Below are 27,869 nucleotides of genomic sequence, written 5' to 3' on the forward strand. Positions count from 1 at the left end.
TCATTATTTCTGTTTAAATAAATAACAAGTGATTTAAATAGTTACTTTTAAAGGTTTCTTGCTTGTTTGGTTTTTTTGTTGTTGTTGTTTTGTTCCTTTGCCCATGACCACTTACTTTAACTATGTATTCTAATTTTCCGGTGGGAACAAGAATTTGGTTGTAACAAAGAAGAATCAATACATAAGAAAAGTTGAGCAATGTTTATGCATCTTCCTTAGCAATAAAGTTCGAGATGGCTCATATTGATTTTGCAGTTCCATATCCCAGAGTCCAATTAATAGAAAAGTATAGGCCCAAACTACTGTTCATACAAACATGTTTCACTACATACTGTTAAGTAGACCAGAGGTTAGCAAACATATTCGATTATGATTCACAGTGAGAAATATATTCTGTGACCTCATCTAGTGCCATACACAACAGAAATAAAAATTTCATTAAAAAAAGAAATAAAAATTAAGACTTATTCCAACATTTTTTCATTTTGTACTTTTCAACTTTTTTAGAAATGGTAATTACTACCTCATGTGCATGTGAAAGTTAAACACTGAACACAGACGATCAACCTGTACCCCTTGGACTTAAGACTGAAATTCCCTGATGGGAGAGGAAGCCAAAGATGGCCACCCAAGACTGTGGACATGGCGATCCTTGGCCTTTGGTTGGGACCCCTGGCTTGGTGGGTGTCCAATTAAAGGGCATCCAGAGCCACCACATATTGAGCGTCTCAATGCTTCCTTTGCATTGATATGTCAGGTATTCATCTGCTAGGCAAAGATCTGCCTTTGTAAGAAATGTTACAGTGAATTTTACCTTAGCACCAGCCCCCAAGCTCATTTTAAATAGAGCTCAATCAATTAAGAAATCAATCTGTATAAAGACAACAGCCCATGAATTGCAGTTCACAGCTGGACTATACTCCCATAAACTCCTCATATCAACAGTTCCTTAAATTCTATGACATTGGATAAATTATTGATATCAATGCAATTACTTTATACCTCAAGAGGATTATTGACAATGTTTATCTTTTTTGTTTGTTTTATTTGAGTTTTTTCCATTTCAATTTTTGTTGGTTTGTTACTGTTTTCTTTGGCTTTTGTTCATGTTGAAATTGATTTTGTTTTTATCAAAATATTATTATCTCCAAAGTAAAGCAGAGTTGACCATGGACCAGTAGGTGGACACTGGGCTTCCACTTAATTCTAGCACCAACCCATGAACATTCTTATAACATATCCCTGCTCCCTACTCACCTTCATGAAATGATCACTGAAGACAAAGGTGCTACAGGAAAGTGTGGTGAAGAAAGCAGATGGTGCCCAACTATCAACTGGAATAGTGTCTGGGGTCTTAAAGGCGTGTATTCAAACAAGCAGCTATCTAAGTGAGGAGTCAACTAAGTTCCCATCAAAGAAGCACACCAGCCTGTGAAATCCTAAAATGATGAGAAGAAAATCCAGATATGATGCAGGGAATGGTATCAGAGTTTAAACTGTGAACATCCAATTTGTAGAAAGTTATGGAGGAGAGTAGGAGGCCAGAATCCATCTGCAGAGTACCTCGTCACAGTAAGCTTCTGGCAGATCCCTGCGGCCATGGAAAGCTTTCCTAACAGACAGAGACTATTGTAAACTTGATTACGGTGGATCGAATTATGCTGTAATATGATATTCAGTCAGTTGACTTTCCTCTTGACCCAACCTGAATTTGCTCCAGGCTTAATTATTTCTCCTTTGTTCCAGAGCAGAAATTTCTTCTCCGGTTTTTAAAAATATTGTTGGTATTCTTTTCTTTCTTGCTCTTTGTTTTTATCTTTGTGTGATTATCATTTGCTTCCTTCTGTTTCATTTTGTTTTTACTTTTTCTGTTAGGTTTTCCGATTTATGAAGCACAGGAGTGGATTCACAGAGGCAAGAACTAATGTGATGGTTTATCAGAGAAAGTGGGGAGAATTTGGGGAGTAAAACAATGAATGTGGGAGAGGGCGGAAGCACTAAAACTGATTGTAATTCTGTATATACAACTCTTTTTAAAGGTGAGTTAACTATGGAAGGGTTTTGTGAATTTCGTATTAAGGAAACTATTTTTAAAAACGAACCAGAGTTGCCATGATTACGCGATGGTGAAGAAGGAAGAGTATTTGCTTAGGGAGGCATTGAGTGTATGTTAATGGTGGTGGAATAATCTGGAAAAGGATATCAATGATGGTGACACGACAGAGTATAATCATGGCACTGAATTATACATGTAGAAGCTGTTGAACTAGAGAAAGTTTTGTTGTGTATATGTTTGCCACCATTAAAAATGACACCAATAACGAGTGTTACGAAGAAGAAAATGTTCTAAAATTGACTGTGGTGATGATTGTACAACTCTTCTTGATATGATTAAACAATTTAACTGTATGATATGTAGAAGTGTCAATAAAACTAAAACAATTTTAAATGTAATATATGAATATTCTTATGCTGGAACAAAGGCATAACAGATATTAAATAATATATGTCAGGAAATTTAAAAAGAAAATTTTAAAACTTTGATGCATTTGAATTATGATACTGGTGAAGAATATTGAAAGAACCAAGACAAACCTGTCTTGGGATAAATGCGGCCAAAATCGTCCTGAAGGTGAGGATGAGGAGACTTCATCTCCTATACTTTGGACATGTTCTTAGGAGAGAATGGTTCCTGGAGAAGACATCAGGCTTGATAATATAGTGGTGCTGCTAAAAAGAGGAAGACCTTTGACAAGATGAATTGACAGTGGCTTCAACTATGGGCTCAAACATAAGAATAGCTGTGAAGAATGGCTCAGGACCAGGCAGTGTCTCATTCCATTATATGAGGGGGTACCGCACCAAAACAATGAACAGCCCCACTCGTCAGAGCTTTCATAGTACCTGCTTTTCCTACTAGGTGAGCATCAAATAACTCACTCTGAGTTAGTGCACCCAGTGGCATCCCCTGAGAAGGTTCTGTCTAGTCACAGTGAATTTGTTGGTGAAAGCAGTTTCACTCAAACCTCATATATTTGATGGCCAATTTAAGAGAGCAACATGTGGCTGTGAAATTGTGTTTCCCCCTTGGGAAAATTGCTGCAGAAACCATTGTGATGTTGAACACAGCTTACAAGACAGCGCTATGGGAAAACTCGAGAGTACAAAAAATTAAGCTTTCGTCACCAAAAAGGTTTGATGATAAACTTTGTTTTGGAAGTCTGTCAACTTTCTGAACAGATGAAAAGGTTGACAAAATGCATGTACTTGGGCTTGAAGATCGACAATGGACCATTGAAGAGATGGGGAAGCTTTGTGGACCATCTTGGAACAGAGTTCAGTATATGTTAATGGAAGATTTGGGAATGAGAAGGGTTACTGCAAAATGTGTGCCCCAAGCTCTGACTGACCAGGAAAAGGCGTGTTCAGTGGAAATATGCCATGTTTGAAAAAACTGCTCTGAAGCCACCCAGACTTTTTCCCCACGGTCATTAATGGTGATGAAACATGGTACTATTCTTAAGACCTCGAAAGCAAATATCAGTCAAGTCTGTGGAAGATGCCATGTCACCTAGCCCCCAAAAAGCATATCAAGTGAAATGAAAGATCAAGAGAATGCTCATTTGTTTTTTTTTTTCATATGAGGGGGATAATGTATTTGGAGTTTGTTCTACCAAGTCAGACTGTTAATCAAGCTTTCTATTTAGAGGTTCTGAGAAGATAGCTTAAAAGTGTGCAATAAAAAAGGCCTGATATGTGGGAGATGGGGACTGGTTTTTCCACCACACAATACACCTGCTCACACAGCCATTTTAGTGCACCAGTTTTGGGCAAAAAACAGCATGCCTCTTTTGCTCGACACACCTCACTCACTTGACCTCACTTGATATGATCCCTTTTTGCTTCCGTGAATTCAGAAGACCATGAGAGAACAGTGATTTCATGATGTAGAAGAGGTGAGGAAAAAATGAGGGAGGTACTGTCAGCCATCCAAACAGATGAGTTTGAAAAATGTTTCCAAGAATGGGTTTGCAGATTTGACAAATGTATTAATTGTAATGAAGAGTACTTTGAAGGTGATACGATTGTTTTTGTAAAAAAAAAAAAATAATTAAATACAAAGCTTTGAAAAAGATTTTTCAGTTTTGGGGGGGGTACCCTCTGGTACTCTATCTACTGTGGCTGTAAGTCAGAACCAACCCCATAACAATGGATATTAGAAGCCCTGATGTCGTAGTGGGTCATGCATCTGTGTGGTAACCAAAAAGGAGCAATTCAAAGCCACCAGCTTCTCTGAGTGAGAAAGATAGAGTTTTTCACTCGCACAAAGAGTTACAATTGGGAGATGGACAGCAGAGAAGAGGGCAGAGGGAGACATCGGATAGTGTAACACAGGACAAAATAACAATAATCTATGAATTATGAAGTGTTCATGAGGGAAGGGAAGGGGGGAAATGAGCAGCCAATATTAAGGGCTCAAGCAGAAGGCAAATATTTTGAGAATGATGATGGCAATAAATGTACATATGTGCTTGAAACAATATGTGTCTGTATGGATTGTGATAAAAATTATATGAGTCCCCAATAAATGATTTTTTAAAGAGTTACAATCTCAGAAACCCACAGGGGCAGTTTTACCCTGTCTCTTGACTATGAGTAAGAATCAATTCTGAGTGAGTGAGGGAGTGAGTGAGTGAGTGAGTGAGTGGATATTTGAAAAATACTGTGAAAAAAACAAAACAAAAACCTCACAATTTTCACCACTAAGAATCGTAGCATGGACTCTCGGTGACATTGTGGTTAGGTGTTGGACAGCTAATTAGAGAATTGGCAGTTCAAACCCATTAGCTACTCCAGAGGAAAAGATGAGGTGACTTGCTCCTGTAAAAATGTAATACATAAACCCCATATATATATATATAGAGAGAGAGAGAGAGCCCCCGTGAGCCAGGATTGATTCAATGGCAATGATTAGACATGGAGGGCGTGCTTTGGGGGATACTTTAGCCCCACCATAATTTCCATCCCCACATATTTTTTCAGCCAATCCAAATAAACACACATCTGTCTTAGAAACCTAAGTTTGTTATATGAATTCAGTTTCAAGACAAGATCTGAAGACTTCTTTCGACTCCTTAAAATACTTAGCTCCACATCCTGCATGGACATTCTGGAGCTAGGTCAGGGACAGTTCTGTCTGTCTACAGGGTGACTGTGAGTCACCATTACTCTATGGCAGTGAGTTGCTTGTTTTAGTTTTTTTGTTTAGGAAACCATACTCCTCTCTCACTCTCAGGGGATTACATGGGAGAGGATATAAGCAAACAATGAAAAGAGAATTGGAGAAGAAACAAATGCAAATGAGGCCATGCCACATATATTGGGGAAGGAAAAAAAATGCTTGAATAAGTGTTATCTTTCCCAGGGTTCAAGTTCATCTTATCTGTTAAATGTAGCTAGATGGAGTGAAGAAGAGTCAGTGCAGGCTAATAAAAGGCAAGCCCAATTTTCAGTGCAGGAGATAGAAAGGAAGATAAGAAAACACTATTTCTAAAGATAGGATTCAAAGGTATGGTTAGTAGGGCAGTGTTATTTAAAATTCTGTAGAAGGAGTCATTTGTAGATCTGTGGAATGGTCTTGTCCAGTATGGGCTTCAGTAGCAACACGTGACTCCTCACATTTATATTCATTCAAATTAAACAAAAGTTGAAACTCAGTTCTTGCGTTTTATCACCCACATTTCATCTGCTCAGCAGTCCCATATGGCTGTGGCTAGGGGCTGCTTTCCTGGGCATTGTGGAATATTTCCATCATCACAGAAGGTGTTGTAGGACAGATCCTACATATAGACTCATCTCCTAGCCACTAGGGCCAGATTACAGCATGGGTTCACTTTAGCAGAAGATGGACTTAAAGACACTAGTGATATGGATAGGAGTGATGATCTTTCTGAGAGGAAAATTAAGGAGTTCTGAATGTGAAGACCACAACTTCCTCCCCTATCTAACTTCTGGAATGCTAACACAAAGTTTGCATGACCCAGGTAGAACCCTCGAGGGTGCTTTGGAAACGGAGATTAGATTTTTAATCAGGAGGAAAAAATAGTTATTCAGGGTTCTCAAGAAGAGTATGTTAGTCAAATCATTTTATTGGGGGCTCATACAACTCTTAACACAATCCATACATATGTCAATTGTTTAAAGCACACTTGTACATTCCTTGCCTTCATCATTTGCAAAACATTTGCTCTCCACTTAAGACACTGGCATCAGCTCCTCATTTTCCCCCTCCCAACCCACCCCTCTCCCTCATAAACCCATTATTTTGTCATATCTTACACTGTCCGAAGTCACTCTTCACCCATTTTCTGTTGTCCATTTCCCAAGGAGGAGGTGATATGTATATCCCTGTAATTGGTTCCCCCTTTCCACACCACCCTCCCTCCACCTTCTTGGTATCGCCACTCTCATTACTAGTCCTGAAGTGATCATCTGTCCTGGATTCCCTGTGTTTCCAGTTCCTATCTGTACCAGTGTACATCCACTGAGGACATTTGTCTGGCCCGCCGGGTGTTTTTTCCCCATTTTGCTTTTCACTTCAAAATACGATATGTGTAGTATGCATAGGAATTTTTTCATAGTTTTTTTAACTATAGTCTGGCACTCCAACGAGTCTGAGGGACAGTGAAGTGGCCCCCTGTTTAAAAAGTTTGAGGACCCCTGGTCTAGGGTCTTAAAGCTTCAAAAGTAAACAAGCATCCATCTAGTTCAGAAGCAATAAAGCCCACATTGAAGAAGCACATCAGCCTGTGTGATCACAAGGTGTCAAAGGGATTAGTTACCAGGCATCAAAGAACAAAAAATCATACATTGTGAATGAGGGAGAGTGCAGAGGGGACCCAAAGCCCATCTGTAGGCAACCGGACATTCCCTACGGAAGGGCCTCAGGAAGGAGACAAGCCAGTAGAGGTGCAGGGTAACAATGATGAAGCATACAAATCTCCACATACAGTTTTCAATCAACCTCTCAGTGCCATGAATGACAACAAAATAATGCAAACAACAATAAATGAAAACAAAAAGACCAAGGCCCCAACCAATAAAGAACAACACCAAGCAGAGACCAAGGCAAAGGAGGGCTTGCTAGGAGACGTTATGGTTACTGGTAAATGCCTTCGAACTCATGGCCATCCCACATACAATAGACCAGTGGTTCTCTACCCTCCTATTGCCGCGACCCTTTAACACAGTTCCTCATGTGGTAATGACCCCCAACCATAAAATTATTTTCATTGCTACTTCATAATTGTCATTTTGCTACTGTGATGAATCGGGCGACCCCTGTGAAAGGTTTGTTTGAACCCCATAGGGGTCGTGACCCACAGGTTGAGAACCACTGCAATAGAAGGATCCACTGCTGGGTCCTGTGGCATCCTCACAATTGTTAGGTTTATGCAGCTACTGTGTCAATCCAGGAGACTCTAAATGGATAAAAAAGGTGGTAAATCGATAATGATGGTGATGAGTATAATTAATGCCAGTAAATTGTACCTGTGAGAAATGTTGAAATGAAAAATATTTTGTTACATACATATTTACCACAATGAAAAAGAAAGGAAATAGAATGGACTGAAACCTGAGTGGCATTCACAGATAAAAATGGTGTTGACCAGAGGCCAAATGGCTATCTGAGGGACTTTCAAAAATATTTTGGAAATATGGACTTAAAAGATAATGAAATTTGTGAAGCCCTTCCTATCAACTCTGAAACCAAGAAACTAGGCCATGCATCAGTGGTAAAAAGAAGAAGCTGAACCTGAAAGGCCAGATTAAATCAGGGACCTAGGAGAGATCCTAAAAATATATCTCTCCCATCTAAACTCTGCCATTAAGTCCATTCCTACTCATAGCAACCCTATAGGACAGAGTAAAACTGACCCTGTGGGTTTCTGAGACTGTAACCTTTTTACTGGAAAGCCTCACCTTTCCCCCGTGAAACAGCTGGTAGAGTTGAACGGTTGATTTTGCAGCTAGCAACCCAAATAGTAACCTCCTATACCTCCAGGATTCCAACCCATAAATCCTTACTGAAATACCAAATCACAGCCAATTCTCTGTGAAGGAAAATATCCTCAGTGTCAGACTCCAAGGCTTTTCCATAATTTAAGATCAATCATGACCTCAAAAAAATATCAAGTGGAGAAGATGGGCAAAGGACCTGAACAGAATTTTCACAGGAGCAAAAATCCGAATGGCCAATAAACATATGAGGAAATGTTCCCGGTCTTTAGCCATAAGAGAAAAGCAAATTAAAACAGCAATGAGGTACCACCTAACACCCTCAAAGATAGCCCAATTCAAAAAATCAGAAAGCAACAAGTGTTGGAGTGGCTGTGGGGAGACAGGAACTCTCATCCACTGCTGGTGGGTCTGTAAGTATGTACAGCCACTATGGAAATCAATCTGGCGATACATAAAACAGACGGAAATAGAGTTACCATATGACCCAGCAATCCCCCTACTGGGCATATACCCAGAAGAGGCAAGAAACAAACAAAGGCCAGACATCTGTGCTCCAATGTTCATCATGGCACAGTTCACAATTGCAAGGAGTTGGAAACAATCCAAATTTCCATCAACTGACGAGTGGATTAAAAAACTGTGGAACATACATACAGTGGAGTACTACGTATCGCTAAAAAGCAGTGTTGAACACATGAAACATACTGCTGCATGGGAAGAATTGGAGGAAATTATGCTAAGTGAAGTAAGCCAAGCACAGACAAGTACAACATGAGTCCACGGAGGTAAGTTTTTAAAAAACTATGCAACGGAGAGGAAATGAGCCAGTCAGGGTGCAGTGTAGCAATGATGAAATATACAATTTTCTTCTAGTTCTTGAATGCTTCATCCCCTCCTCCCCCCACTATCATGATCCCAATTCCACCTTATAAATCTGGCTGGACCGGAGGATGTGCACTGGCACAGATAGGAACTGTAAATACAGGGAATCCAGGATAGATGAAGCCCTTAGGAGCAGTGGTGAGAGTGGCGATACCAGGAGGGTGGAGGGAAGGTGAGGGAGAAAGGGAGAACAGATCACAAGGATCTACATATAACCTCCTCCCTGGGGGATAAAGGCAGAGAAGTGGGTGAAGGGAGACGTTGGATGGTGTAACATATGACAAAATAATAATAATTTATAAATTGCCAAGGGTTCATGGAGGAGGGGGAGCTGGGAGGGAAGGGAAGGGAAAAAATGAGGAGCTGATACCAAGGACTCAAGTAGAAAGTAAATATTTTGAGGATGATGATGGCAACATATGTACAAATGTGCTTAACACAATGGAGGGATGTATGGATTGTGATAAGAGTTGTACGAGCCTCCAATAAAATTATTATTTTTTAAATGCAAAAGGGGCATAGGGTAAAAGCTATTGTATACAAACATTCCCGGGGTAAGGACCAGGTAGTATGGCAGGGGCCAGACCAAATCCAGGGATACATATGGTAGCCAACTAAAAAGGAGGGTGGGGAGGGGAAAATAAAAGAAGAGAAATGCATAGCAGGGACTCAGGGCACTAACACCGCAAGGGGAGGGTATTGTTTGTATCTCCACAGGGAAAGAAATATCAGACTTCAAGCCAGTGCCCCAAGATGTGAATGCACCATGCTGGCATGGAGTAGGGAACCAGTGGAGAGGTCTGAGGGGCCAGCCCCAATCCCCACTATGAGGACACCTGCCCCTTCCCCCAGAAGAATTTATTTCAGAGGACAGCACTGAATCTGCAGCTCAGGGAGAGGGGCATGTCTGATCACAGCACACGGGAGCAGATGAAGGGGGAGGAAGGGAGAGTGGGGCACATCCTGGCCCACCAAGCCTTGATGACAAGATTCCTGCTCAAAGCAGCCAATCCACAGAGAAGACCATATGGCTGGCCCCACTATGAGACATGACATCCCTCACTGACCCGTAGCCCTACAGGGGGCAACACTGGAGACAAGTGTGGAAATTCCGCCTGATCTGATCCCTCCACACTGAGGCAAAACACTAAAGGTATGCAACAGAACAGCAAGGAGAACAGAGTTACGAAGTCCCCAGGGAATACCAAGAATAGATTTGTAGCCAGGGCGTGGTGCCCCATCAGACTCAACCGGAAAACACTCCTAAAGGCTAACAAACAGTCCTGGAACTAACGACAAGCTTTTCTTTCTTGTTTGTTGTTTGTTGTTGTTGTTTTGGTCATTGGCTTTTTGGTGTTGTTGTTTTGTTTTCTTTTGTTGCTTGGTTTTGCTCTGTCTTGTTTTTGTGCATGTTATTATTTCCGTAGGTCTATCTAAATAAGATAGTCTGGATGAACAATCTGGAGGAGAAAACAACAGGACCGACAGTTCCAGGGGACATGGGAGAGGGGAAGGTGGGGATGGGGGGGGGGGAGAGAAGTGGTGCTAACAAACCCAGAGATAAGGGAACAACAAGTGATCCAAATCTGTGGTGAGGAGGGTATAGGAGGCCTTATAGGGCATGACCAAGGGTAATGTAACTGAGAGGATTTATAGAAACCCAAATGAGGGCTGAGCATGATAGTGGGACAAGAGGAAAGTAAAAGGAAATAGAGGAAAGAGCTAGGAGGCAAAGGGCATTTATAGGGGTCTAAATAAAGGCATGTACATATTCAAATATATTTACATATGAGGATGTGGAAATAGAACTATGTGCATATATGTATAGGTTTAGTATTAAGATAGCAGATGGACATTGTGCCTCCACTCAAGTACTCCCTCAGTGCAAAACACTTTGTTCTATTAAACTGGCATTCCATTATGCTCATCTTCCTGACACAATCACTGAAGACAAAGTGGGTGCATAAGCAAATGTGGTGAAGAAGACTGATGGTGCCTGACTATCAAAAGATAGAGTGTCTGGGGTCTTGAAGGCTTGAAGGTAAACAAGCAGCCATCTGGCTGAGGAGCAACATAGCCCACATGGAATAAGCACAGTGGCCTGTGTGATCACACGGTGTCGAAGGGGTCAGGTGTCAGGAATCATCAGAACAAAAAATCATATCATTGTGAATGGAGGGGAGAGAGGAGTGTAGACCCAAAACCCACATGTAGGCAATTGGACAACCCCTTACAGAAGGTTCGCACGGAAGAGAAGAGCCCGTCAGGGGGCAATGTAGCAACAATGAAACATACAACTTTCCTCTAGTTCTTAAATGCTTCCCCCACGCCCCTACTATCATGATCCCGTGTCTGTCTTACAAATCTGGCTACACCAGAGGATGTACACTGGTACAGATAGGATTGGAAACACGAGGAATCCAGGGCAGATGAACCCTTCAGGATCAGTGGTGTGAGTGGCGATACTGGGAGGGTGGCGGGAGGTTGGGGTAGAAAAGGGGAACCGATGACAAGGATCTATATATAACCTCCTCCCCATGGGAAAGACAACCCAAAAGTGGGTGAAGGGAGACATTGGACAGTGTAAGATATGACAAAATAATAATTTATAGATTTTCAAGGTTTCATGAAGGAGGGGGGAGTTAGGAGGGAGGGGGAAAATGAGGAACTGATACCAGCGGCTTAAGTGGAGAACAAATGTTTTGAGAATTATGAGATCAATGAATGTACAAATGGGCTTTACAAAATTGACATATGTATGGATTGTGAAAAGAGTTGTAAAGAGTTGTGCCCCTAGTAAAATGATTTTTTTTTAAATCAAATGTACAAGGACACAGATTAACATGAGTAAGATTTAATATGAACTACAAGAATTATGAGGACTTCAAAAGTCTAGATACTAGAATTATCCAAGTCAGAATAAAACTTTTATACTAAACTTTTAAATCAAAATTAGTGTAAGTGGAATACAAGAAATGAAGAGTCTTTTTATTTTAAATAAGACTACTCAAAATATTTGGCTATTTTGAAGAAAAATAAAATACTCCCTTTTTATACAAATAATTCATGTTATATATTTGACATACTGTACAATCCAGCATATTATTTCCATAAACACCATATTTATATTTTTTACATGATAGTTATTTCAGTTTCAGTTTTTAACTGTCCAGCAGGTTTAACATAAACTCTGCGTTTGGGTACCTATTTATGCAGAGGTTTGACTCCCATCAGCATCTCTACAATCCATCCTCTGGTTTCTGTAGCAGCCCTTCTCTTAACAAGATGTCTTCCCTGCTCTGTAAACCACCTTCTCAAATGTGGAAAGAATGCTTTTGTTTGTTTGTTTGTTTGTTTCAGAAACACTCATTTCCAGGGCATCCAGCTCAAGGCCAGGATATGGGTGACTCTGTGCCCTCAAGGCTGAAGAAGCCACTCAGTCAGGCAAGGACAGTGTGTTGTAGCTACAGATGTTCTCTCCCATCATCTGGAGGGCTGGCCACGGTGACTGGGCTGATGGAGAGTATGTCAGAACTTCTTTTACAGAATTTTATCATTTCTACCCAGGAATTGTGGAAAATATAGATTTTTTTAAATAGAATTTTTTTAAATGGCTGAAATTTATAATTCCATGAATGAATTAAATAATTTAATTAGATATAGCTGAAGAGAGAATTAGTAAAATAGAAAACACACATTTTGGTAAATTACTGAAATTGTAACAAGATACAAATAGATTGAAACTATGAATGACAGGTTAATTCTCCTAAAGAAATTTTGCACAACAGAAATTCTGAAAACCTATTCCGTCACCTCAGGTTGGAGCTCCCGGACTTGCCTACTAGAGATCTCAAATCCCTCCAACATTTCAGGGAACATAGAGGTCACCATTTTGATTGTCTTTGAGATTGTCCTCATGGCTGTCGGAAGAGAGTCTCTGTCTTACCGAGATCAAAGAAAATTTGCATGACACATGGAGCAACCAGGCTGCAAGAACGTTTGCGATGATGTCTTTTTACTCTTCTCCTATGTGCACCTCTAGACGTTCAAGATTGCCTTGGTTGCGGCACCTTCAGTGATCAACATGGTCTATGCCATTCATAAATCTGCCAACGTGGAGCATGGTGAAGCGGACAAGACGGCAGCTTGGAGGAGACCCCTGGCAATATGTTGGACTTGCTTGAAGGCACCGAAGAGGACCAGGAAGAGGATCCAGTGATGTGTCCAGAATTAGAAAGCAAAATACGTAATAAATGGCAGGACTAACCTTAAGCCAACAATGTTGGTCCACCATAGATTTGAGAACGATCAGTTTCCTGAAATTATGTGCTACAGTTTTTGTCAAGGACTGTGTTTGAGGGGAGTTTTCTGATAGACAGCAATATTTTCTGTATGGCTTCCCAGTCCACCCATTTTATGTGTACAGCAGACTTTCTTGCCCACGTAAGATAGACTACTTTGGGGTCTTAAAAGCTTGATGGTAAACAACCAGCCATCTAGCTCAGAAGCAAACAAGGCCACATGGAAGAAGCACACCAGCCTGTTGATCACGTGATGTCAAAGGGATCAGGTGTCAGGCATCAAAGAAGACAAAAATCATATCATTGTGTGCTCACCTTCCCAATATGATCACTGAAGACAAATGGGTGCGTAAGCAAATGTGGTGGAGAAAGTTGATGGTGCACCTGGGGTCTTAAAGGCTTGAAGGTAAAGAAGCGGCCATCTAGCTGAGAATCAACAAAGCCCACAGAGAAGAAATAGACCAGCCTGTGTGATCACAAGATGTTGAAGGGATTAGGTATCAGGCAACAAAGGAAAAAAATCATATCAATGTGAATGAGGGGTAGTGCAGATTGGGGACCCAAAGGGCATCTGTGGGCAACTGGACATCCTTTTACAGAAGGGTCACGGGGAGGAGATGAGTCAGTCAGGGTGTAGTATAGTAACGAGGAAACATATAGCTTTCCTCTAATTCTCAAATGCTTCCTTCCCGCCCCACTATCATGATCCCTATTCTACCTTATACATCTGGCTAGACCAGAGGATGTACACTGGTACAAATAGGAACTGGAAACAGGGAATCCAGGACAGATAAAGCCCTCAGGACCAGTGGCAAGAGTGGCAATACCAGCAGGATGGAGCATAGGTGACATATAAAGGGGGGACTGATTACAAGGATATACATATAACCTCCTCCCTGGGGGATGGACAACAGGAAAATGGGTGAAGGGAGACGTCACACAGTGCAAGATATGACAAAATAATAATGTATAAACTATCAAGGGTTTTTGAGGGAGGGGGGAGCAGGGAGGGAGGGAAAAAATGGAGAAGCCAATACCAAGGGCTCAAGTAGAAAGCAAACGTTTTGAGAATGATGATGGCAACAAATGTGCAAATATGCATGACACAATGGATGCATGTATGGATTATGAGAAGCATTGCACAGCCCCCAATAAAATGATAAAAAAAATACCAATTAAATAAAAAAGATAGACTGCTTTATTTTTAGACCTACTGAGAAGACTATCTTCCTTCTGATAATATACGGTGTTACAGGCCTTTGTTTATTAGTTAACATGTGGGGTGTGCTTCCTTTTCTGAAACAGAAAATCCAAAACCACTTCTTATTTTTATCCTTGAGAATTGACCTTGATGAGCCTTGTTCTAGAGTGAAAAAAAGGGACACACTTTAGTTCTTTTGTTCATAACGAAGGCTCCAATATAAAGAGAATGGTGCAGTGATGAAGTGCTCAACTGCTCACTGAAAAGTTGCTAGTTTGAACCTACCCACTATGGTAGAAAGCTGGTTGGCAGTCTCCTTCCAGAGTAGAGCTTTCTTAATCACCAGAGGCAGTCTGACCCTGTCCATAGGGTCACTGTAAGTCTGAATTGACTAGATGGCAGTAGATTTGGTTTGGGTTTAGAAGAAGAGGGTATAAGAGGGGCACGTTTGCATGAGGGTCAGCCAAAGGTTGTGTGTATTTGTGTATGCCTACCATTTAGACGTCACTCCTGGTTGGCTCAAACAGAAATCATTCAATTTTAAAAATAATGGCAAGTCGTTTCCCTTACCTATTTTTCTACTGAATGTCGCCTACTTGATCAGTAGAGATTTGCTTTCACCTGCCTGATAACTTAGGAAAGTGTCATATAAAATCACTCCTAAATCTCAACTAATTGAGGTAGTTATTATTGATTTAAGAAAGATAGTTGCTATTAACTTACATATTTGATATTGATGATATAAAATGCAATGCACTGAAGAGCAGCATAAGACTCTCCGTCATGTTATTATCATGACTTTGTCTATTAAACAATTTTATGCTGCCTTAAAATTTGTTGAAATCCAAAGTGCCAATTCAGGAATATAAAGCTTATTGATTTACAAAGTAAAGCGAAGATTTGAGACAATTAGTTGCATAATTGAATCCTACCAGCTCTTGGTTTTAACTCTTCTGATACAGCTATTTAAAAACGCTAACTTTCTCCTAAGAATTTGGGAGCTAGAAGGGATCTTAGATGTCTTTATAGGTCAACCCCTTTCTGCTGTATGCATCGCTCTCAAAATAATTGCCTGCAAAAATGATTCACTCTGTATGTGAAGCCATACACTCAGATTAATGTTAATTAGAAGAAATAAATAAAAAGAAAAGGGGGAAAATCTGCAGTGTGACCTCTTCCGTCTCTTTTCTTCTTTCTTGGCTATATTGAGTTTTCATGTGCCAGTCACCAAGCACTGAAGTTATCCTCACGGCACTCACAGATCACTGGCAGATACTTAACCATAAGCAAAGAGTTGCGTGAACAGCATGCAGGGGGCCCTCAGGAATTAATAATTCATTTTGCCTGGGCAAGTCAAAAAGGACTAAGCAGCGAAGACATTTGAATTGAATTGCACCAGTGAAAGGAGACACAGTGACTTTTCTGGTAGAGCATATCCTGGTTCAAAGAGGTGAGAGAGTGTACGGCACACCTGTGGAGCAGTAGCTCAGTCCGCAAGCAATACGAGGAAATAAGGCTGGAGATAAAGCCCGAGATCAACGGCAACAGGGCTGGGTCTGTGTGGCCTGTAGCCACTGGGCTCTGCTGTGCACCTTGTACCTTGGGCTAGGACTTTGGCACCGTCGTAATTGTGCTACTGAAAATCGTTTCTGCATTTTGACCGCAGATTATAAATATCTGACTTGCTCTATTTGGACTGTTTGTTATACTGTCCACCTCAGTTTACCAGAATTGATCTAGTCTCCCAAGCACAGCCTGCTCTAAGTCTAAGTCCCAAGCACAGGCGGATCTAAGACCTCCCAAAGGGGTCACTCAACCCACAGGTGGAAAACTGCTGATCTAAGGGAACTCTGGAGAGGGATAACAATCATGATTATTCAACATGAAGAGGATAAACACAGCACTATAATCGATTATACACGTAGAAGTTGTTGAATTGGTGAATGTTTTGCTGCGTATATATTTGCCACAATTGAAAAAAAAGCTACACGAGTAACTATGAGTATGGGTAAACAAACGAAAGTGTAGGGGGAAAAAAACCTCTAGGGCCGCAGTTCTCAAACTGTGGGTCACGACCCCTTTGGGGGTGGAATGACCCTTTCACAGGGGTCGCTCAGTTCATAACTAGCAAAATGACAGTTATGAAGTAGCAACGAAAATAATTTGATGGTGTGGGGTAACCGAAACATGAGGAACTGTGTGAAAGGGTCACGGCATGAGGAAGGTTGAGAACCACTCTTCTGGGGAGAAGTCTCCTCCAGCTTCTTGTAGCCCCAGTGATTCATTCCTGGGGGGCTGTAGAAATCCAGTCTCTCCCCGATCTTCATCTGCTATCATTTCTTTGTGTCTCTGCGTTTCCGTATCTCTTCCTCTTAGGACACCAGTCATGATGTATGTGGGGTCCTTCCCACTCCAGTTATGATCCTAATTTGAAACAAGGTAACCTTCTGAGGTTCTGGGAAAGACATGACTTTGCAGGAAGGTGGGTACTAAGGAACTCCATGAAAACGCGGTTTCAGATAAAACTATTAGAGAGCACACATAAAGCACATACTGTGAGGCTCCTTGTATTGATTTTGCTTTGTCTGTTATTTTGTGTATGGTCAATCAAATCTAAATAATCCTTACTATTGGTAGAGATGTTACGGTAGATAGAGCATAAACTTTGGAATTGTATCAGTAAGTGGCTATACCATTTATTCAGTCAGGTCAAAAATAAAGATGCGATTTCTGATTTCTTCATTTCTGGATATCTCCAGAATTATCATGAATTTGATCATCTATCCATATGTGTGCTCACACCATACTTGTTCAATCGGTATAGTGAGAAAAGCATGAGAGAAAGTGGATTATATGAAGAAGAATGTGGCATTAGGATTGGAGAAAGGCTTATTGACAACCTGTGATATGCAGATGACCCAACCTTGCTTACTGAGGACTCATAGCACTTCCTGATGAACATCAAGAATTGCAGCCTTCAGCATGGATTAAAAACCAGTGTAAAGAAGACAAAAATATTTACATCTAGACCAATAGGTAACATCATGATAACTGAGAATGGTTTGAAGTTGTCAAGGAGTTTGTCTTTCATGGATCCAAAATTAATGTTCATGGGAGCAGCAATCAAGAGATCAAAGGACACATTGCATTTGATAAATCTGCTGCACATACTTCTTTAGAATATTAAAAAGGAAAGGTGTTACTTTAAGGACTAAGGTGTGCCTGACTCAAGCCACTGTATCTTCAATTGCCTCATGTGAGGAGGCTTGATACAGGGGTCCTCAAATTTTTTAAACAGGGAGCCAATTCACTGTCCCTCGGACTCCTTGGAGGCACGAACTGTAGTTTTTGTTGTTTTTTTTTTAAGTATGAGCTAACTCCTATGCACAATGTACTTATCTTATTTTGAAGTAAAAAAATAAGTGGGGCAAAAATAGCCGGCGAGCCAGATAAATGTCCTCAGTGGGCAGCATGTAGCTGGCGGGCTGTAGTTTGAGGATGCCTGGATGGTTATGTGTTGGGCTGCGATCTGTGATGTTGGCAGTTCGAAACCACAAACCTGCTCTATGGGAAAAAGATGGGTCTTTCTACTCTAGTAAACAGTCTCAAAAACTCAAAGGAGGCAATTCTACCCTGTCCCATATAGCTGCTATAAGTTGGCATCAACTCTATGCCAGTGTGTTTAGTTTTGATCATATACATATAAAAGTTGGACCTTGAATAAGATGAAGAATAGGTGCATTTGATTTGTGGTGGTGCTGAAGAATATAGAAAGTATCTTGGACTGCCAAAAGGACAAACAAATCTGTCTTGGCAGAAGTATGGCCAGAGAGCTTCTAAGAGGCAGGGATGGTGAGATATTGTCATCTATGGTTTGGACATGTTGCCAGGGGAAATCAGTCCATGTAGAAGGACATCATGCTTGGTAAAGTAGACAAAAAACCAAACTCACGGCCTTGGAGTGGATGCTGACTCATAGGGACCTATTAAGACAGGGTAGAACTGACCATGTGGATCTCTCCTGAGGAGCAGCTGGTGGTTTTGAAGTGCCGACCTTTCCAATCGCAGCCCAAAGGATAACCACTGTGTCACTCAAGCTCCTTGGTAGAGGGGTAAAGAGGAAGGCTTCCAGGGAGATGGACTGACACAGTGGCTGCAGCAGTGATCTCAAGCAAAGGAACAAAAACGAGCATGGCACAGGGTCCGGCAGGGTTCGCTCCGTTATGCATAGAGTGACTAGGAGTTGGAGCAACAGCATCTAAATGCAGCGCTGTTGGATTTGCCTGTGGTTTCCTCACTTCTGGATTCTGATCTTACGAAAGTCCCCAAGCATCCTTCCTGTTTCCACTCCTCTCCGCACACCTGGCGCCCACTCTGTGCCTTAAGGTGAGCAACAGGTTAAGACAAAAGTCAGATGACTTTTAAAACTCTAAGTGCATTGTGTTTGAAGCCCAATGCAGGGTTAAATGATAAGATTTACTTGATTATTCAAGGCTAGTAGATATAATCTTTTTTAAACCTTAAAATTCCTTGAGATTTGGATCAACCATACACTCCATTCAAGGAAAACTGTAAAATAGTAAATACTATCAAATTTGGTATGTGACTTTTAAGAGTTCATAAATCTTCTAAAGTTCACTCATGTTTAGACTCTGCCTGCATTACTGCTTAAAAGCCACATGCAAGGAAGGGTGATGTTTTAGTTTCTAAGGGATGCTGTAACAAAATACCATAAATTGGATGACAAGAACAACATGGTATCATTTCACAGTTCTGCGGGCAAAAAGCAAGGGAAGGAGGAAGGGAGAGAGGAAGAGAAGAAGGAAGAAGAACCACATGCCATTGAGTGGAATCTGACTCATGGAGACCCCATGTGTGTCAGAGGAGAACTTTGCTCCAGGCAGTTTCTAATGACTGATTCTTCAGAAGTAGAGTCCCAGGCTTTCCTTTGGAGTGCCTCTGGGTGGACTTGAACCCATCTATAAGCTAGCATGTAAGCATACTGCTTGTAGTAGACCCAGGGTCATGTGTCTAGAAGCTAAGTGGCCAAACTCAGGATGTCAACTGTGCTGCTTCTTAGGCTTTGAAGGAGAATCAATTCCATGTCCCTTCTCTAGCTTCTAGTGATGGCCAGCACTCCATGGTGTTCCATGGCCTATAGGGCAACTTCTTCCATCGTGTCATGCCCACATTCTCTCTTTGTCTCTGTTCCCACGTGTATTGGGTTAGGACCTGCTCTACCACAGTGTGACCTCATGTTACTTGAGTTGTTGGCATCATCAAATACCCTGTTTTCCAACAAGTTCACCTTCACAGGTATCACAGGTATCACCTTCACAAGGGTACTTCAACATATCTTTTGGGGGCTACAATGAGGTTCTGCTTAATGAGGCAAGAAAAACAGCATCAACTGGAGGGGTTTCAGATCTCTGTGAGCAGAGAGATGAGAGGGTTGGACAACAGCAAAGAAAGCAAGAGTGGAAACATCAAAGAAATGGAAAAGAGGATAGCTGAAAGAGACAAAAATCCTTGGACATTAATAGATGCCATTCATTCATCATCTTAGATGCGTTGGTTGGTTATAAGGATTGATTCTGCCTCTCTTGGGAAGTAGAGGACTTACAGAAACTTAGAATCCAATTAAAATACAAACATGAAAATGCACAGCAGAATTTCTGCTTAGATGATATAACATCATGGGGTAGTGAATGTACTTTTGTGAGAATGCTACGGAAAGCCATTCCTTTGCGATCAGTTTGTTTTTGGGGGAATGGAGAAGGTTCTTGTACATTCACTTAGTACTCCCTCTTTGTCCTAAAGAACATGAAGATATATACTAGTTGCCTGTTCATGGGGTTTGAAAAAAATAGGATAACTGAGACAGTTCACATTAGTTGACAAGTACATTTCTAGTTGACCAGATTTTTATAATAATTTCTGTCTTTGCAAGATAAATTAGTGGGTTTCAGTTATTAGTCAGAAGAACTATAAAGTGGGTACTTGATCTATTAATTCTTTTAGCTTGTATTTTTAAAACGGCTATAAAAACTCATACACTGATGAGATGTGGAAAGTACAAAAAGTATTATCCATTCCTTGTTACAACTTCGAAAACAGAAATTTTATGTGGAAGTTTTTCCTCAAACTCCACTTTTATGCATTTCTAAATATAAAATCAGGAAGCTTGCTGGCTTTAACATTTCACAAAATTAAGAAAGTTAAGATAAAAAACAAACACAAAAAACCACCAAAGGTTAAAGAAAAAGAGAGAGAGAGAGAGAGAGAGAGAGCTAGGATCTTCTTCTCTGAAGGTATCTTTCAATTCCATTCTTTGTATGAACTATTTGAATCCTCATCATCTTGACATTTCAGCTTACGGCCATTGAGTGAATGTCTACTCACAGTCACTCTATGGGGCAGAATGAAACTGCTCGTGGGCTTCTGGACTGTAAATCTTGACTGGAACAGCTGCACATTTTAAACTGCAGACCTTGTAGCTAGCAGCCCAACTTGAGCCCACCAAAAACCCAACCAACCCAAGCTCACGGTCATTGAGTCCCTTTGGATTCGTGGCGACCCTCTTGGGCAGAGCAGAGTGGCCCCGTGAGGGTCCTGAGACTGTAACATTTTATGGGCGAAGAAAGTCTCATCTCTTCCCCACGGATTGGCTGATGTTTTCTAACTGGAGCATAAAAGAAGATACTAGCTTTTTTTAAAAACCTTTGGTAGGTTTTTGTTTTTGTGGCAGTTATGTAATTGTCCAGTTGAGAGGATTAAGAGTGAAGGGGTGGAGTCTAGTCTGTCAATGGAATCATAGCCAATGAGGCTTCTGTGTGGACCTGGCCTTCTCCTGAGAATTCTGGGAAAACTGGGGTTTCCTCCTTGGAGGTGGGAATCTCTCTTGTCACACTCTGAGAAAGATAGCAGCTGACAAGCCACATGGACCCACCCTGAGACAGAGACCCCTGCCAGCACTGAGATGTTTCCAATAACACTGGATCCAAAGATTTTCTACCCACTGGCCAGTGATCTTCTACATTCGGCGTCATTACATGCGCTTTATGAGTCTGAAGAGGACTTTATAGATTGATATTGGACATATGGGCTAATATTGGACTTAATCTGAACTGGACTGGAATGTTTTCTCAATGTTCAATTGCTCTTGTATATAAATCTTTTTCTTATACACATATGTGTGTCCATGGACTTGTTTCTCTAGTCTACCCAGACTAACACAGTTTTAATCTTGACTTCCTTAATTTTGTGTATTGTATTAAAAATAAGAGCATTTTCATACACATAGTTTGCCAATTAATACATCTAGGATCCTTGGTTTCTTCGCCTGAAAAATTGAGATTATAAACTCACAGGGACGCTAATTTAAATCAGAGCGTAGGGAACACAACCAGCTCTCAGAGATTGTACCCACCACTGTAATTGTTATTCTGTTAATACACCACATCCTTCCCATCCACATTAAACCCATTACTGAATTTGACTGACTCGACCTTGGAAACGGTCCTCACTGCGCTCTCCTTTCCTTTATCCTGCCACTCTCTGAACTCAGGGGCATTCCATCTCCCTTCTCAACCATGCTGTGCTGAGTAACCAACCACACAGTTCACCTGACAACATGCTTTTCTGCCCCCAGGTTTAAAAGAAACCGACAGTGGCTTTCCATTGCCCACCAAATAAGCACAGTCAGTTGGTTCAGGTTCTCGCAATAAGACCTTTCTGGTATCATTGCTATTTTCCCTCAACAGTGTTTCTTCTGTCCCAGTGGTTAACTCTGCCCTCCAGATCCAACTTCTCCTTCAGACCTGCCTCAAAGCCTGCTTCCAACCATCCTAATGGAACTGGCTCTTCTCTAATCCGTTCTGAAGAGCCTGGTAGTGCTGTCATATAAGAGCTGGCCTGCTAATCTTAAAGTTATGGGGTCAGACCCACCAACCACTCCTTGGAAAAAAGTTTAGTTGCCTGTTCCAGTAAAGACTTACAGCATCAGAAACCCTGTATAGAGTCTGTGTGAAGGTGCGTTTAGATGTTGAAAAGCAAAGTTCTTACTTTGAGGACTAGAGTGCGCCTGACCCAAGTCATTTTCAATCATCTCCTATGTGTGTGAAAGTTGAACACTGAATAAGGAAGACCGAAGAAGTGATACATTTGAATTATGGTTCTGGTGACGAACATTGAAAATATCACGGACTGCCAAAAGAGCCAATAAATCTGTCTGGGGTGAAGTACAAACAGAAAGTTCTTCAGAGGGAAGGATGGAGAGATTTTGTCTCATGTTCATTGGACATGTTATCGGGAAAGACCATGCCCTGGAGAAGGACATCATGCTTGATAAAGTAGAGGGGCAACAAAAAAGAGGAAGATCCTCAAGATGGCCTGATACCATGACCGCAACAACAGTGGGCTGAGACAGAAGACCCAGGATGAGGATGGCGCAGAACTGGGCAGTGAGTCATTCTTCTGGACATAGGGTTGCTGTTGGTCAGAATCACCTTGATGGCAACTACCACCAACAGGAGTTGAAATGGATTTGACAGCCGTGTATTGGATTTCCGTTTGGGCTGTTCTAGGGTTTCTAGACCATACTATTACTTCTTTGTTTTTTCCCCTAATCATTTTCTTTTTTTCTCTCCTCTATTCTTTTTTTACATTTTATTAGGGGCTCATACAACTCTTATCACAATCCATACATATACATACATCAATTGTATAAAGCACATCTGCACATTCCCTGCCCCGGTCATTCTCAAACCATTTGCTCTCCACTTAAGCCCTTTGCATTAGGTCCTCTTTTTTTCCCCCTCCCTCCCTGCTCCCCCCTCCCTCATGTGCCCTTGGTAATTTATACATTGTTATTTTGTCATATCTTGCCCTATCCGGAGTCTCCCTTCCCCCCCTTCTCTGCCGTCCATCTCCCAGAGAGGAGGTCACATGTGGATCCTTGTAATCAGTTCCCCCTTTCCAACCCACTCACCCTACACTCTCCCAGCATCGCCCCTCACACCCTTGGTCCTGAAAGCATCGTCCACCCTGGATTCCCTGTGCCTCCAGCCCCCATATGTACCAGTGTACAACCTCTGCCCTATCCAGCCCTGCAAGGTAGAATTCCGATCATGGTAGTTGAGGGGAGGAAGCATCCAGGATCTGGGAGAAAGTTGTGTTCTTCATCGGTACTACCTTGCACCCTGACTTACACATCTCCTCTCCTAAACCCCTCTATGAGGGGATCTCCAGTGGCCGACACTTGGGCCTTGGGTCTCCACTCTGCACTTCCCCCTTCATTCAATATGGTATACACACACACACACACACACACACACACACATATATTTTGCATGATGCCTTATACCTGGTCCCTTTGGCACCTCGTGATCGCACTGGCTGGTGTGCTTCTTCCATGTGGGCTTTTTTGCTTCTGAGCTAGATGGCTGCTTGTTCACCTTCAAGCCTTTAAGACCCCAGATGCTATCTCTTTTGATAGCCGGGCACCATCAGCTTTCTTCACCACATTTGCTTATGCACCCATTTGTCTTCAGCGATCCCATCATGGAGGTGTGCAGTTAATGGTATGATTTTTTGTTCTTTGATGCCTGATAACTGATCCCTTTGGGACCACTTGATCACACAGGCTGCTGTGTTCTTCCATGTGGACTTTGTTGCTTCTGAGCTAGATGGCCGCTTGTTTATCTTCAAGCCTTTAAGACCCCAGTCACTATCTATAAAAACCAACAAACAAAAGCCCCCTCACTGCCATTGAGTCGATTCAGACTTATCATGATTCTAGAGAACTATAGAATATAACTGCCCCAGTGAGTATCCAAGACTGTAAATTTTCTGGGAATAGAAAGACTCATCTCTCTTCTGGGGAGCGGCTCGTTGTTTCACACTACTGACGTTATGGTTAGTAGCCACACTTGTAACCCACTACACCACCAGGATTCCTACCACTTCTGTACGTTTTCTGTAGTATTTTCCATTAAAATTACTAAAGAACCTTCAGGACCAGGGGTGTGAGGGGCGGTGCTGGGAGAGTAGAGGGTGAGTGGGTTGGAAAGTGGGAACCGATTACAAGGATCTACATGTGAACTCCTCCCTGGGGGACAGACAACAGAAAAGGGGGTGAAGGGAGACACCGGATAGGGCAAGACATGACAAAATAATAATTTATAAATTATCAAGGGCTCATGAGGGAGGGGAGAGCGGAGAGGGGCGGGGGAAAAGAGGACCTGATGCAAAGGGCTTAAGTGGAGAGCAAATGCTTTGAAAATGATTAGGGCAAAGAATGTGCAGATGTGCTTTATACAATTGATGTATGTATATGTATGGATTGTAATAAGAGTCATATGAACCCCTAATTTTTAAAAAAAGTTTAAAAAAATTACTAAAGAACCAAGGAAATTCAGCACTTAGGTTGAAGCAGGGTGCAGCTGCCGTAGCTGGTTCCCTGCTTCAGCTGGCAAGGTTCACTTACTGTAAGACATCCCTGAGGAGAAGCCATATGGACCTACCCTGATGCCGCCATGGGTGCTGGAGCAACTGTGTAGAGACTCCTGCCTGTGCTGAGATGCTTACATGTTCACTTATTTGGCTTTCCTCCTGCAGTCAGCATCATTGCGTGTGTTTTGTGCAATGGAGGAGGACTTTGTGGATTGGTATCAGACAGGGTTTCACGTTGGACTTGTGGGCTTGGGCAGCACTGGGTTGGGATGTTTTCTTGATGCTCACTTAACCTTTATATAAAATCCTTTCTTATACATATAAGTCTCTGTGGATTTGTTTCTCTAAAGTACCCAGACTAACACACACACGTATTCAAAAATTGCTCATTATTATTGGTTTTATATTTTTATGCACTTTCTATTTCTTTACTAAAACGCTCCTTCTTACCCCTTGGTGGGGTAATAGGTTACATGTTGGGTAGTTTACCTCAAGGTTTGCATTTCAGAACCACTTGCCGATCTGTGGGAGAAAGATGATACTTTCTACTCTGTAATCCTGGTGGCTTAGTGCTTATGTGTTATTCCTTAGATCAGTAGTTCCATACCACTGGCTGCTTTGGGGAAGAAAAACTGGAAAAATGTCTTGGAAACTCAGAGGGTGTGTTCTACCCTTTCCTTTAGGTTCACTATGAATCCACATTGACTCGATGGCCTTACGTCTTGTTTTGTTTTGAAAAGCGACCCAGTCTCAGAAACCCAAAAGGGGCCGTTCTCCCTGCCTTATAGGGTCGCTATAAATTAGAAGGGACTCTGGCAGTGAATTTTGTTTGGGGCTTATCCTTTGAGCTTCTGTTAGGCTTGTACTTAGAATCACACACCGGCTGGCACACTGATGCATTATCGTCTCTGGGTTGATTTTGTTTTATGCCCTAAGATGTGATAACTTCCTCTGCCATAAGTGAGATGCTAACTCACATATCATATGTTGGTTGAAGATGTAGTTTAGTGCCCAACTTTTGATGAGTGTTGATAAAACAAACAGGTTACAAGTTAGAGTGCATATGTGAATAAAACAGTTGTTAATAATAGGACACTGTCATTACAACGGATACTCACGATTGCACGTCCTCATACAAAAAAGCGCCATGTAGCTTCAGAACTGCTTTCATACGTGCTCCTTATCTTGCCAAACTTGTTTTGCTTAATGATTGAGAAGGAGGTTGGATTAATGAAAAGAATAACATTTCATAGTACCTGATAGGACTAGCCCCATTTTACAGGTTGGGATGTTGCGGTTTGCAGTGGGTCAAGCATTTCCTTTGGGGATACTGCCATCCAGGGAAAGGGCTGGTTACACAGGAGTAGGATATTGTCTAATTCAAAATATGCCGGGCTTTTCCTAAGCCACTGACTGGTCTGCTATGTTTTCTCAAACAGACACTATGATGTGTCACCAGCCAGATCGCCTCTCTTGCCTGTGTTGTGTAATAAAACAATTAGAAGCAAATTCTGCCACACCCTCGAGTATAGAAGGACTTCAGCTGAGGGTTTATTACTACCTTTTTATACTGATTCCATTTAATTCTTGTTTTTCTTTATTCCTTATCGGCTACTTTCAAGTTGGGTCATCGTGTTTAAATATGTGTCCTCGGAGTCCTTGGGTAATCCAAGTGGTTAAGTGGCCTTTCTACTTATAACAGAAAGGTTGGTCTTGCCAGCACACCCAAAGGTGGCCCCACAGACTTGGGCAGTTCGCCACATGAGGTCGTCCTGAGTCAAACTCAGCAGCAGCGGGTTTGGGAAGCTCTTTAGGTCTCTTCTCAAACAAAACAAAACATACATAACTAATATTTGCACTCCTTGTGCTTCCATTAGTTTGAAGCAGGGTCTATAGCAGAAACCCCATTGTTTTTGAAGAGGAGCACACTTGTGTTTGAATTCTACTTCCCATACTTACTAATTGTGGGAACATGGACACGTTATTTAACCTTCCTGAATTCCTTCTCTGTAAAATGGAAATAATACACCATAACTCACAGAGATGTCTTGGGGATTAAATAAGCTAATGCATGTAAATTACTTAGTGCATAGTAGGCGTTCAATAAATGTCAGTCCTCTTCTCCCAGTTAATAATGCTTATTACACTATATTAAAAACGAGAACCAGACTGTGATAATGCATTTCTTTATTAAGTATTTAAGCCAAATAACTAATTTCCCCCAGGGGGAAGGGAAAGAAATGCTGAATTGGTTTCATTTGGCGAACTTATTTCTTAATCTTTTCTTCGGCATTATTTAGTTCCATAGTCCATAATTAGTTTTTATACAATGGAAATGTCACCGCTCAGTATTCCTTTTAACTTTACTTTGATAGTGGTTTCTCATCTATTATTATTTCTGATACTTACTAGCAGTCACTAATTATCGATGCGCTTTCAGAACTATTTCGTGCTGACAAAACTTTTGCTTTCCACCATTTCCCTGAGTTCCAAGGCTTTCAAAGACTCGAGTTTTAAGTGGGCAAAGTTACCGCAGAATAAAACTGGGGCAATTCCAACTCGACTGTGTGCTTTCGTGTTAATGTTTGTAGGTTTGCATTTTAAGTGAAGTCACGTTTTCCTCAAGGACAGAACTTGAGAGAGACAAGGAAAACGAAGTGGAAATGACAAATCCTACTGAAACTGTGGTACCCTTGTACCTTTAAGGACTGGAGACTTGGTATTAGCTCAGCCTCCTTCCCGGCCCACCTCTGAACTCTGATTGACAGGGCGCCGGGTGAGGAGGAGCTGAAGGAGGCTGAAGAGGAGGCACCGGGAGGAAAGTAGGGGGAGGAGGGGCCCTTTTTTCTCTGATGGCCAATCAGGGGAGGGGGGCGTGGTCCTAGACGCCCTCCTCCTTCCTTCTCCCCCCCCCCTCGCCTCCTGGCTTCCCCGCCCCCTCCCCCTTCCCGATGCCCCCTCCTCTCTCCTCCTTCTCGTCCTCCTCCTTCTCCTCCTCCTCCTCCTCCTCC

At 41.7% G+C, this 27,869-nt stretch overlaps 1 pseudogene; it reads left to right on the forward strand.

Annotated features, from left to right (window-relative positions):
* The first annotated feature begins 12,649 nt into the window (after nucleotides 1-12,649).
* LOC142438828 (gap junction gamma-1 protein-like) lies at nucleotides 12,650-27,684 on the forward strand (annotated as a pseudogene).
* The last annotated feature ends 185 nt before the right edge of the window (nucleotides 27,685-27,869 follow it).

The sequence above is a fragment of the Tenrec ecaudatus genome, chromosome 1, assembly GCF_050624435.1.
Source record: "Tenrec ecaudatus isolate mTenEca1 chromosome 1, mTenEca1.hap1, whole genome shotgun sequence".
In the NCBI taxonomy this organism is placed as follows: domain Eukaryota; kingdom Metazoa; phylum Chordata; class Mammalia; order Afrosoricida; family Tenrecidae; genus Tenrec; species Tenrec ecaudatus.